Genomic DNA, 14796 nt, shown 5'->3' with positions numbered 1-14796 from the left:
TAGCAAACAAACTTGGAGCTAATTTGTGTTCAGTTTCCTGTCTTAGTAGATATTTTTGATACAAAGCTCTTGAGGTAGATGTGGGGACATTGCTATGCTCCAGGAGTCAGCAGTTGTTGTAGCAGGTCAAAGGTGTCATACAACCTAAGGTCCTGTTAGCTTCCCTATGGTGATATATAACCTCCATCTTCTAATTCAGGGTCACACTAGTCTTGTATTTTTTTAAATTTACATTCCAAAAGTTGCCCATTCTCAGAGTTCTTCACCTCATATCCCCTCCTCTTTGCTTCTTAGAAAGTGTGACCCACCCCTACTTAATACTCTCGACATCTTAACCCCCACCTCATATCCCTCACTCATCCTCTCTCCTACCCACTACCTACCAATATCTACTTCACCACATACACACACACACACACACACAAACACACACACACACACACACACACACACACACACACACACATGCCCCAGCATCTCCATTCTCTGAACATCAAGTTTCTACAGTACTATGCACATCCTTTTTCACTGAGACCAGAAAAAAGGAATCCTCTTCTACATGTGTGTCAAGCATGTGAGTAGCCCATGTGTGCTGTTTAGATGGTGGCTTAGTCTCTGGGAGCTTCTAGGACTTTGAGTTAGTTGACATTATTAGCCTTCTAGTAGGTTGCCATTCCCTTCAGTTCTTTAAATTCTTCCATTTATTCTTACATCTGAAACCCCAACCTCCGTACAATGGTTGATTATAAGTATCTGCATCTGTCTCAGTCAACTGCTGGTAGAACTTCTCAGAGAACAGCTATGGAAGGCCCTTGTCTGAAAGCACAGGACAGCATCAGTAATAGTGTCAGGGTTTGGTGCTCAACTATGGGATAGATGCCAAGTTGAACTTGTTATTGGATGACTTTTCCTTGAGTCTTCGTTCCATTTTTGTCCCTGTATTTCTTTTAGAAAATAAAAATTCTGGCTCATAAATTTTGCATGTGTGACCCCATTTCTCCAGAAAGGACTCTGTTTATCTACTCAATAGCCAGAATCTGTATATAATCTAGATGTTCCTCAACAACAACAACAACAAAAAAATAGATACAGAAAATGTCATTCATTTACACAGAGGAACAGTATTATTTAGCTATTGGAAATGAAGACATTGTGGATTTGGCAGTCAAATGAATAGGACTAGAAAACAGCATCTTGAGTGCAATCACCCACATCCAGGAGGACCTGCATGGTGTGTAGTCACAGATAAGTTGACACTGGCCAAAAAGTACAAAATGCCCATGATGCAACCCATAGACCAAAAGAAGTTTAACAAAAAGGAAGGCCCAAGTAAGGATGCTTCAAACCCAGTTTGAAGGGAGAACAAATTAATCATGGGAGGCAGAGGGAGATTTCTGAATGGGAATGTGTGAGAAAGGGGCAAGGAAGTCAAGATAAAGTATTGGGAAGAGGTAGCAGAGAAGCACAGGGGACCAGGAGAATAGATAGAAATATACAGCTGCTGGGGGTGTGGGGTAGGGGTATCCTCTAGAAAGTCCCAGAGACCTGTGAGAGGCTCCCAGGTCTCCATGGAGATGACCAACAGTGGGTACATAGAACCTGAAAAGTCTCAGTAGTCTTAATAAATTACATACAAATAAAGCCATGATACAATGTGTGTGTGCAGAAAAGAAGATAGGGCTTTCTAACCATTTGTTTGATTTAGACTCTGCAATCTATAGTTGAGATAAAACTTAGTGACAGTAAAATCCTGTTTTTTTGGGAAAGAAAGCCTCCACTAGAATGTTTAAGAGTTACTGCCTAGCTATTGGGAAGTTTTGAAGAAGTTTTTCCAACTCATGAGCTGAGGGGAACTATGAGGAAGTTGCACATCGACTCTTCCCACCAGATTTCATTGGTTGTGTTGCCTAGTTTCTTATTTTTTTCTTTCTCTGCCCTGTGCTCTGAAGAGTATTTCTAGGTGATCCTTGGGAAAGTGGGTCATGTCAGTCTGAAATGTTAAAATATATCTTGAATTCACTGTAGATTCATTTTTGCCAGTGCCTTCCTGGGTACAAGCAGTCCTAAACATTAAGCAAACACTGAAGCCTGGGGCTGTCAAAATTCCTCACTAGTAAAAGTGGCCTCCTCTACAAGGGGGGCCTCAGGCACTCCAGTTCCTGAGCGGCTGTAGTCTGTATTTGTCTTATACAGTGATTAAACTGGAAGTATTTTGCTATGAAAGACCCTAACAAACTGATGAATGACACTTAAATAAAAAAGACAAGGAAAATACCACTTACAGTGAAGGATTTAATGTCATGCTATCCTAGGCATTATGCAGAAAGTTTCAACATATCAATTGTATCAAACTACTTTCAAGTTGTTAATGGGCTTTATAACAAGTTGCATATGAGTCTATCATAAGTAATTTGATCTTTTCATTTATTCATTTTAACATGCTAAATATCCCTAGCTTTCCTAAGTTATATATAATCTTTGTACCTTGACACTAACTTTTACATATCATGAAATAGAAGGAAAACTCTCTAATGAATTCCTCTATGGAATGTGTTGTGAACTGTGATTTCTTAATGTATTCTTTTCTGCTGAAGGACCTGTCAAGCTAAAAATAACTGAGCCTTATATTATCTCCTTATCATCTATTAATGAAAGCTCAGTGAATACGTTTTGTCACTTTATATTCAAGCTAAAAAAAAAAAGGCAGTCTGGGATTAAATATGTGTGTGGTGAGCTTCCAAATGACAGCATCTGCATTCCTCATTTAACACATAAGATTGTTTCTTGAGAAAAGTTCAGTAGGAAAGAAAGGGGAAGGAAATATAGAAACTGCATAAAAACTTCCAGTAATAAATATTTAATAGTTTGTTATTGTTATAAACCAAATTTGTAGGAAAATTACACAATGTATTTTGTTAAAAGCTTTACTTATGGAATCAAACATGTGGTAATGTAACCTGTTTCATCATACATTAATATGCAGGATTACATAAATTACTAGTCAATAAAATGTAATAATTCAAAATACACTTTGAGCAACTAAAATATATTTTGATTTAAAATTCCTAAAGCAGATCAAAATATAGAAGAAGAAATAGGCACAAAGCATACAAATGAAGAGAAATTAGTATTTGGAATATATACAGCATCCTTTAAACTTGGTGATGAGGATCCAACTCATGCTCCTCAACAATGAGAAAGAACTTAAGTAGGCAAGGCAAAAAACTCTTTCACTGTGGTCAAATATTTATGAATTGTACCGAGTACACTAAATTATGTCAATGAAAATTTTAAAAGATTTTTTAATATCAAAATAGACATAAATGTCTTTAATAGAAAAGCACAGAGAAAATTCTTAATTCTGTTAGGGTAGGCTAGAAGAACAGCAAATGATGAGACGTGAAAAGGAAAGATGCCACTCACCTGGAAGTCTGCATCTCTCAAAGAAACAGAGAATTAGTTCCACCATGATTAACATTTTCTATGAAAGCTGCTTTCATGTACAAATTTTTGTGTTAAAATAGCCATAATTCCCTGGATTATAAACTAAGGTATAAGAACTACGGTAACAAATATTTCTTTCCCCAGACAATTTCTGGGAATCACAAATTAGACACCGTGAGTTTACCCTACAGATGATCTGCTTCTCTACAGCATAGATATCTAGTATTTGATATTGCCAGTGGAAATCCTATCATCTGTCCTTGGGGAACTAAGCTGTGATTTCATCTAGAATGTTGGTTTGTTTGTTTAAAAACACTTGGAATTCAATATATCTTCAACCCCCATGCAAAGCCTCCCCACAACCACTGTTATGGTATTCTCTTTCCATGTTCTAGCTGTGCTGTTTTTGTATGTCTCACTCTTAATTCTAATCTGTGAAGTCCATATGAAAATATTTAATAAAGTTCCAGCTCTGATTCACACTGGCTATTGTTCAATTCTTTTTTGTAGTAAATCTATCACAATTTTATCTGACATGAATTTCCTAAAATTTAAAGGAAATTTTGAGTCTATGATGTGGCAGAAGATTGCATCTACTATAATTTTGGTGTCTCCCCAATTCCACTCATATGTAAGTAATCTTTTTGCTAGAATACTGAATGTAAAAGTTTTTATATGAAGTAAGAAACAGTCCATACTATTAAAACAGTATGAAAAAAAGTATAATACAACTGGGAATTGTTATTATATGTCTTTAACCCAGAAGTTCTGAGGCAGAGGAGGAGAGCTCTGTGAGTTCAAGGTCAGCCTGCTCAACAGAGCTAGTCTGCTCTGAAATTTAATAATGCAGAGATTAAGGGTGATGATTGTTGCTCAATTGTATAAGTTTCAGGAGAAACAAAAACACTCAAACAGGGCCATTCATGTGCTATTTTTAATGAAGAGTCTGTAGTTTTGTTCACTGGGGACTGAAAAGTCTGCTATGATTAACAAGAGATTAGATTTTCTGAAGTAAAACCTGTGCTTTTCTGGACCAATTAATTCTGGTCAGCTGGTGCGGAAAAATTAGTTCTGAACAAGAAGAAACTAGCCTTTGAGGCAAAATCTTCTGGGAAGTGTTTCATGAGAATCATCAAAAAGAAGCTGTTGTCCAGAGGAGGCACAAAGTTGTAACTTGGCTGGCAGCCCAACTTAATAAGAGTTCCGAAGTTGTACTGATTTTGAAGTCATGAATCAGTCAAGTAGACCAGCCAAGGATTGACACTGTAATAGTACGAGAGAGGCCATTAATGAAGATGCAGCATCAGTTGAATTGGAAGTTCTAGCATTAAAGAGTTCATGGATACAGGATGAGAGATGGCACCAGGTGATATGTTCAAAATCATTGAAGAAAGACAATAAGAGGCTCCTGGTAAAGATACAGCCTAAATAAAGTACAAATACCAGCATTTTGGAGAAGCTGGTACCATTGGATGAGAACCAAGGGCAGTAACAACTATAGATTGAAGCTAGCCTAAACCAATGGGAAGTTTATGTTTGTTTCAAATGGTACAGTAGAGTAATTGTGCCCTTTGAAGCCCAGAGGCTCCTGAGTCCACCAGTCTTATCTTTACACTGATGTCAGGAAAATAAAATTAGGTCTAATTCTGTAGTTCAAATTTAAGCAAGTGTTCTTTGATTTATCATCTCATTAATTGTATCCCTGAATATTTATTGACAAAATAAAACCCAAATTGTAGGTTTATAACCACTTTTTCATATAAATTAAGACAGATATATTTAAAAATACTGAAAAACAAATCATCAAACATCAAAATGGATTAAAATACAACTGTAGGATAAGTTCTCATGGCCAGATCTCAAATATGATTTTTACAATTGAATAAACACAATGTAGTAGGTAAGGAATAACTGAAAAAATGACTTGTATTAACAAAAACTATGTCTACTTTATTGATGAAGAACCATGGTAAATTGTTCCTCGGGTCCTCTATAGTAAGGAAGAATATTAAAACGCCATCACAGTAATATGTGGATGAGTTCTGTATCTCACCCTGCCTACACCTCCTGTGAATCTGAGTAACTCTCCAGGGCAGGTTTGTTTGTTTGTTTGTTTTTTCCTGGTAGAGGCAAAATAAGTCTTGCTGCTTTTCTGCCTGCCTAAGAATATTTCCTTTGATCATGTCAATAGAAAATGTGGAAAACTGGCCAGGATGTTTCCACCCAAGCCTGAGCAGGTGGAGAATAATCGTACTTCAAATGCTCTTATGGCAATGATCCTGGACAACATTGTTTTTGTCCAGTAATACACACACACACACATTTGAATAATAAGTTAAATTGTAAAAAAAAAAGAACATTATACTTTGAAGGGTAAATAAAAAAATCAGTAACTTCAAAACAAATCTGAATGAAATAAAGATGAGTTAGCAGAAACTTTCTTCTTCATGAGATAAATTTACAACTTTTAAACTTCCTACCGAAAACTTATCTTGTTTAGTTTTAAATATCAATCAATTATTACTGATAATAAGGAAATATGTCACTGTCATTTAAACAAAAACCTAGGTTTTTTAAAATTTTATTTTCCTTTTATGACAAAATCCTCTGCCAAAAGCTATTTAAGCAAGAAAGGATTCATTTTTTAACAGTTTGAGTGCATGATGGCACAGAATTATGGAGATGGGAGCTTAAAGTAGCACATCAAATTGCATTTATAGTCAGAAACAATGAGATATGAATACAGCTATGATCACAGTCAGCTTACCATCACCATTTTATAGAACACAGTATGGAATCAAGAAATTGTCCCTAGGGCTTTAGGTAGATCTTCTGAAATCAATTAAAATAACCATAGCCATTCCCCACAAACAAGTGAGGAGCCACAACACCTGTGTAATAACATCCCTTAGGTCGAAAGCCAATGCTAGCCGTCATATTTAAAGGCTAAAAAGTGAAACACTGAGCATTTTATAGTTTCCATTAGAGGAAGCTATAGAAAGTGGGGAAAATAGAATACTTGATAGTTTTGTAATTAATATGATTAAGTTAGAAAGAGGTAAGCTGGCTATTTTTCCATAACTTATCATTTTGGAAGAAGTTTAACTTTATATTATTAGTGTTATTATTTTTGCTGTTGTCATAACTATTAATGTATATGTGTAAGTGAAAATACATATATCTGTGGTGGACAGAGACCATCTTCAGGAGTTTGTTCTCTCATTCCTCCATGGGATCAAAGAATAAAACTCAGATTGTCAGATTTGCATCTTCAAGTTGAGACACATTGAGATATCTTGGGTGATTTTTAAATTAATCATTTTGGAATTCTCAGTTGTTGACTTTTAGTGCAAAAATGTTCTAATACATCCAAGTGAAGGGGCCTTTTCAAACTCTGTGAAACAGAATATTTCATATTTCCATATTGGTTCTTTCTAGAAAAGCAATTAAGGAATTTAAAATTACTAAACTACGTTTTAAAATACATTTGACATACACACCTGTTTTCAGACTAAGAGATTTTTGATAGCAAAATAACATGTATCTCCTTCCTCAAAGCATGCTTGTTACAAGGATCTGTCTCACAGTCACTGACCTGCTTGTGTTGTAAGCTTTGTCTCTGTGAGGGCTGCTGGAAGGAGGCGGAACATGTTTTCTTCACTTTACTTTCTCCTCTTTTTGCACCTTTTAGTTTTCTCTCTGCTCTAGACAAGAAGTGTTTATCTTGCAGTACATTATAATTGCTTTTGAGTTGCTTGGCTTGAGTTCCTGTGAGATAGCATCTTCTAAATAGCCTTTAGCTCACAATTTCACTGCTTCAGGCTTCCACACACTCGGCTTATGTTCATAGCCAAGAAGAATTTTACACAAAGTTTTACTGTTTTGTAATATGTCTAACTATATACATTTTAAGCCTCAATAGTATTCATATTTTCAAGTGAGCCACCTCTTTGAAGTGCCATTTAGATCCTGAAATGGCCAGACTGGCCTGCCTCCCTCATTCCTCTTAGAGATATCGTATTGACAACTGTTTCAGCTTCCCTCCTCTATCCATGTTCACACCATGTCTTTACTGAGGTAGTATGGTTTTCTTTTTCTTGGGTGCTCTTCCTCTCATATAATGGCTTTCCCTAAGAGACACACAGAGGTTCCATTGTGTTATGGTTGGGATATATAAATATTAACTAGAGGCTCATGTAAGTTTGGCAACCAGTCCATAACACTACCGGGATGTGGTAGAAGCCTTAGTACTGTCTAATAAAAAGAAGTTCTTTCCAGTGTGACCTTGATGGGCATGTTGAAAGACCCAGATATTCCTTTGTCTGTCTCTGTCTGTCTGTCTCTGTCGCTGTCTCTGTCTCTGTCTCTCTCTCTCTCTCTCTGCTCCATAGCATGTCCCCACCTCAATATACCACCCCATAGATTCAAAAGAATACAAATGCAAACCTTTAAAACAGTGAATTCAAATAAGTACTTCTATCTTTTAAGCTGTTTTTATTCCCAAAGCCACAATCCAGAAAACTCCTAACACTCAGACATTTGTGGATTTTGTCTGTCTTAAGCAGTGGCTTTTTTCCACACAAATATTTATGAAACCAAACTGATGTTCTTGTGCTTTAGCTTCCAGTTCAGCCTTTCATCTCCTAAGTTTTTCTCTGATATTTTCATCATCTTGCATTTTTTGATAAGGTAACTTCGTAACATTTTATTCCTGTTCCTCTAAAAATCATGTCTAAAGGTATTCTTACCATTTGTGATTTTAAATTTCATATCTTGTACTATTTTTCTTCTTGGCTCCTACTTGCATACTCTGGGTCTAATCCCTGTCAGACTGTCACCTTTTATTCAATCACAGCCTTGCAGGAACTTGAGAAACATATAATAATCATGCTTTTCAGGGGTACATGTATGATTCCTCCTCTCTTCACTGTCTGTCCCTTGTATTTATACAAATGCAGGCCTCCGAGGCCAGAACCCTATGGGAGGACCTTCTCACTCCTTGTTCCTTGTAATAGCTCAGAAAGAGTGCTTTCTAGTATACATGCTATCAGTTTATATATTTTATGTGTTCAGAGATGGAGTTATTAAACACACACAAATACACACACAAACACACCACTTTGTTGGCTATTCTCAGTTGCCACTTGATTGTTATGGAATGAACTACAATCGAGACATAGAGGACACATTTGTGATCATGACCTTGAGACAGGAAGAGAACATGCCTTTGATCTGAATCTTGAGGTTGGAAAACACAAATTTTTGATCCATATCTTCAAGTAGAATGGTACATACTTTAGATACATATTAAAACATGCCTTCAAAGTAGATCTTGAGGCACACCTTTAATCTGGACAGTACCTTCTTCTGAAGTCCTATATAAAGACAGTGGAAGAAGAAAGATTTCATTTGTTCTTTGCCTTCTTACTATCAGATCCATTGGAGTCTACTTCTTTAAGATTAAACAGAAGACCAGATGAAATAACCAGCCACATGGAATTGAGCAACTACTAGATTTTCAGATTTTCTATTCAAATCTGGCAACTGTTGGCTAGTTGAACATGTATATGTTAGATGACAGATAGGATAGATAGATAGATAGATAGATAGATAGATAGATAGATAGATAGATAGATGATAGATGATAGATAGATAATAGATAGATGATAGATAGATGATAGATAGATAGATATTCATTTTACAAAATCTGTGTCTCAGGAAAGCCCTGACACACACACACACACACACACACACACACACACACACACACACATGCACACACATGCACACACATATTCAATATTCAGAGAATACAGACAGATCTGCCAGACCCTTCTTATAAATTTGTAGACTCTATGGTAGGTCACTTGTATTAATGTGTCACTTATGGGCTAGTTTACACATTTGTTCAATACATTTGCTACTTGAAAGTGATAACTGCCGTGGCAACCGTTGCATACCATTGCATTAAGTGCATTGCCTGCAGGTTATCACCTGCATTACCTATGTCATGGACTGTGTAAAAGATATAAACCCCGATCCACCTCTCTTGGTCTTCCTTATCTCTTTCAATAAAGACTTCCCAAAGTGTGAAAAAAAAAGACACTGATAACTGGTAACATGATTTTCTCTTGGAGTTGAGCCACCAGTGTCAGCATAGTGATTCCAATCAGGCTCAGAGATAAAAGTCTGTATGAAATGGGGAGACTGAGTATGGATAGTATTACTGTCACAATGTCCTAGCCATGGTCAAGATGAAGCTATTTAATCCAAGATGATCATGTAAACATCTATCAAAAAAAATCTATCAAAAGATAGATCGTGTAAATAAGGTCTCTAAGAGCTTAATTTTTTCCACATTGTTTATCACACATGCTCTGAAACCTGCTTATGTCTTTCAGTACAAGTACATACCCTTTACTGAGCTTTTGAGAGTCTGACTTTAATCTTTACATGCATATAACCATGATACACAGCCATTAGTAACCATCTTACAGTAAATTGTGAACTAGAATCTGACTGTATCCCCAGAGACAGAGAGTCCAGCTTCAGTGGAACAGTTGTGAACATGTATGTATTTATATATTCCTGGGAAATATTTAACTCCCATGTGATAGTCTGGGTAGCATTAACTTCTATGGATTTATCTTCATCAAACTGTTTAGCTTCTGGGAATTTGACAGCGAATTCCATCTTTAAACTACTTTAGGGTAAAGTAGTGAGAAACTAAGAGACTATGTAACTAACTGCTGTGCAACTCAACTTGCATGAAAATAGTGTATGGGTATTCTGGAGATAGTGTTAAAAACAAAAGACATTTATGGTTTTGTTCCTGTGTTCTTGATGATTATAATAAAGCATCACTTGGTAGAACTCCAGTTGAGGTCTTAGACTACATTTGCAGCCACATTCATGCAGCAGCATTGAAGATTCAACTATATTGCAGCATCATGTTCTGTATGAAAAAAAATCAATGTTTTGTTATTTACATAGTTTTAGTTTGCATTTTGGTTGTATGCTATCATGGAACCCATTCAGCAATATAATGGTAGAGAGTAGGGAAACAGTCAGCCAGCCAGACAGGTGGAACTTGATGGAAGAGAGGAAGGACTGGAGGGAAGGAATGAGAGAAGAAATTCAACATAAAAGATTCAGATGGCAGAAAAAGAAAAAAAAATACTTCTCTATCTACACTCCAAACAACAAATAAGCCAAGCTTAAAAAAATCCTGAGTATATAAATATGGAAGGGTCTGGTCTTGTGTAAATAACTTACAAATGGTCATGAGACCTGTGGCTCAGGGATTTTAGAGTCAATTTTCTTTCTCTGCTCATTAGCCCACTCTCATTCTCAGGAGTGTTTTCTCTTAATAAATTATTCCCATTTCTATTTCTATGCCTCAGACACAAGAACCTGGAGACTCTGGAAGGTGTCATGGGACTCAGACACAAGCTTACAAATACTAATTGCTTTAGCCATTTTACTCTGAAATTTCGCTGTATGTTTCATCTTCTGCTAACTATTTAGTATATTCCCTCAAAGGAAAAGCATTCTAAAATCTAAACCAGAAGTCCACCATGCTTGGCATGTACTACTAAGTGTTCTCAAACCATTTCATATTCACAACACATGAATTTAAACAAGTGGCTATCTTTTTTGTTCCCTAATCTAGCACTATTAGATTCTCTATCTCAGTTTATAGTACTCCATCAATTTAAAAATATGGGTTTCACTTTGATACAGCCCCAAGTTTACTATAATTATAGATTTGTGAAAAAAATACAATTTCTCTAAAGTATTTTTTTTTTAAAGCTGCTGGTGAAACATTAAGAACTACAATAAATATAACAAATTATCCTCTGTAATTTACTTTCCTTGCCATTTTAGCCATAACTGCTACAACATAGTTGGCTGACATATTAGTAAACTGTTACTGTTCTGGTGTGAAAACCAATAGCAATACCACAGGTTCAGTAGCTAGTGGTATCCAGGACCCATTATTCTAACTCTAGATGGGTTATCTGTTGCTTCCTGTATGACTCAAAACCAATCAGTGGTGATACTAAAGAAAAAGACTCCATTTAGTTACAGTTGTATTGAATATGTTCAATATACAACAGAGTCCCATCCATCCACTGTGTTTGTTGTAAAGTAAGCAATACTTATCCAATATCTGATGAAATTCTACAGTACATATGAAATATTCTTCAATGATGATATAACCTCCTTCATGTCTCTACAGTAATCTTTTAGTGTCTATGAAGTCATCTTTATGCAGTCTTTGTAGTCCTCAGAGTCTATGCAATCCTTATAAGCATCATTGCTGTCCTATAACATTGTCTGTGAAATATTATACATATATTTATATCTTCTTCCTCTTAATACATATATATTCATACCTGCTTCAATGTCTAGTATTCTGTATACATACACAGCCAGTGCAGACATCCTTCATAAGTATGCATACAATCCTTAAGTAGATCAATATATTACTCATGAATTCCTGAAATCCTCCATCAGAGTCTATGTAATCCTCATCAATGTCTCTGAAATTCTTTCAGTGTAAGCTTAGCAATTTTGTAGACTTTTTCTAGCCTATGTAGACCTCCTTCTCTAAATATGCAGAGCTCTTCTAATGTCTATGAATTTTTTGGGTATGTCTACAAATAATTCATTCATTTATCTAGTCATGTCTGTGCAGCAGTTCTCACCAGTTTTATGTAATATTCCTTGAACGTGACTTCAGTATTCCCAGATGTCTATTTAGTCCTCTTTAGTGTCTATTCAGTCTTTCTGAATATTAATGCAGTTTTCATTTGGACAATGCAGTCATATATTGAGTGTCTACGCAAATGTTCCTGGTATCGACATAGACCTCTTTCAGTGTTTATGAAGCCTCTGTTTGTGTCTAAGTAGTATTCTATTTATTTACTTATTTATGCTCTAGTCCTTACAAATGTATGCACTCTTTGTTTCATCAGCGATGCAGTCCTGCTGAGTGGTAATGTACTTATGGGTGTCATTACAGTCATACTTTAAATGTCTGTGCCACCTTCCAAGCTGTTTATACAGATACCTTTCATCATCTATGCAGGCCTCTGTGTATGTATATGTTTATACAGTCCTTACTTGCTCTCTATACGGTCCTGCTTCGATCCCATTCAGTTCTGAGAAGTTGTCTTTCCATATCTAAGTAATCCACCTTCAGAGGCTATGTAGTTCTCCTTTCTGTTTCTACAGGGTTTTTCTTCACATCTAGGCAGTTAGGACTAAGATTTATTAAGTTAAGACTTATTAGGATAAGTCTTTATCTTAAGAGTCTATGATGTCCTCTTAAGTATCTGTGCATCTCTCCTTCCAATGTCTGTGTAGTGCTCATCAATGTCTCTGTATTTTTTCTTGGTGGCCAAACACTTCCCTTTTAGTTTTAAATATATTATTGCTTCATGACTATGCATCCATCCTCAGTGTTAGGTAACCTCCATCTTTGTCTTTACAATCCTTTTTCTTTGTCTTTGCAGACATTTTTCTGTGTCTACACAATTCTCTTGAATGTCTGTGCTTTCCCTTATTGTCTCTAGACCATTTATACCAGGTGTATGGCATTGCTTGTTTATGAAGTTTGAACTTACTCAGTGTTTCAGCAGTCGTCCTGGTTCTTTGCAGGCTTCCTTGATTGTCTGTGCATAACTTCTCTCACTATTCAAGCCTACTCAGTGTTGCTTTACACCTTTGTTAATGTCTTGGGAGACCTGCTTCACTAGCTTTATAGTACAGTGCTGCCCCTGGATCTGTGTGATTGTCCACATTAAATATAGATCCTTCTTTATGTTCCAGATTTTGTCTTGCTTAATCATAATACACAATGCAGAGCACATGCTAATTAAACAGATTCATGCTATACTATTTCTCCAATGGTAACCAAAACTATGCTTATATTATTGCACATGCAATGTGATTCCTAATATTGTAATTTATAGTTTATCCTGTCTGGAAATGTATAATATGGGTGTACACAAAGATATTTAGGCTAATAAGAAACAATAAACAATCACAGCCAAAACTGATAAATGAGTTTTTTGGAACATAAGATTTATCATACCAATGAAATGTATGAGAGCTCAAAGGTCCTGCTTCTGAGAACATATATTGATCAATCTAAATATAAAAGAGAAGGTAAAGGGAGAAAGGTGTGTTTGTGTGTGTGTGTGTGTGTGTGTGTGTGTGTGTGTGTGTGTGTTATGTGTGTGTGTGTGTGTTGTGTGTGTGTTTGTGTGTGTGTGTGTGTGTGTGTGTGTATGTGTGTGTGATTTGATTCATGCAAGATAAGTGGACTCGACGGATTAAACATATTTTATTTTTCTTTTTTTCCTATTTGGAAGTGAAATTTACATATAAATTTAGGTCCTAGGAGCTCTATACAATCAAAACCCACAAAAGAATATACATCCATGCACTAAGTAGCAGAACACAATAATTGTAGCCAACATTGTAAAGTGTACATACATAAGAACTGACTAGAAACCACAAAAACATAGGAGAATAGAAACAAAAGACCAAATTAATAAATAATGGTAGGAGGTGTCTTCAAGGGGACTCAGTAAGCTAAGTTGTTCTTCCTAGGTGACTACTCTGATGGAAGAATCTCCTACCATGCTAAGCATGCTTAAAGCCCAGGTAACTCAAGAATGTATAGGTATTTCTGGTCACAAAATATAAAAGCATAAGTAACTTTTGAGATTTTATGAAAAGTTACAATGTGGGCAGGCTGTTATGTTATGGTTCTTTGAATATGAACCTTTGCATTGAGGTTTCAGCAACTGAGTAATGTTCAAATTTGATTAACTATTTCCACCCTAGACCTCAGGTCAATTTTTATCTTCTCAGTTTATTCCACAGGGAACAGCCTCTGTAGTCAGAAGTCCATGGTGATATAACCACTTTCCTGTAGGGAAAAACAAGTAGAAGACTAACAACAGAGTCTGTTCAGAGAATCTTACTGTTATAGTCTAAGCAACGAATGAGGTTAAGCCACAGAATGAAACAAATCTCTTGTGGGAAGTTGGTTGGGGAGGGATATGCAAAGGCTGTTGCTAATTAGGGTGGAGGAAAAATCAGACAGAGCAAAGGAGGGACTGGATTGTATAAGAGGAAAGTAATACAGGAATATATGTTTCTTGTGGTGCCAGTGGAAATGTACTTTATCTTGGCAGCTAGTAATACCCTCTCCTGCTGTTGCTGTTGCTGGGTCTCTGGGGTAAGGTACCTAGTTGCTAACACTTACTAGTAGCTATAGCGATTGAATCTTTGACTTTTTCCCCCCTCTAGTCCAAAGCTGACTGACCATCTTTA

Source organism: Micromys minutus, assembly GCF_963924665.1.
Source record: "Micromys minutus genome assembly, chromosome: 1".
NCBI lineage: Eukaryota > Metazoa > Chordata > Mammalia > Rodentia > Muridae > Micromys > Micromys minutus.
This window is presented reverse-complemented; position numbering follows the sequence as displayed.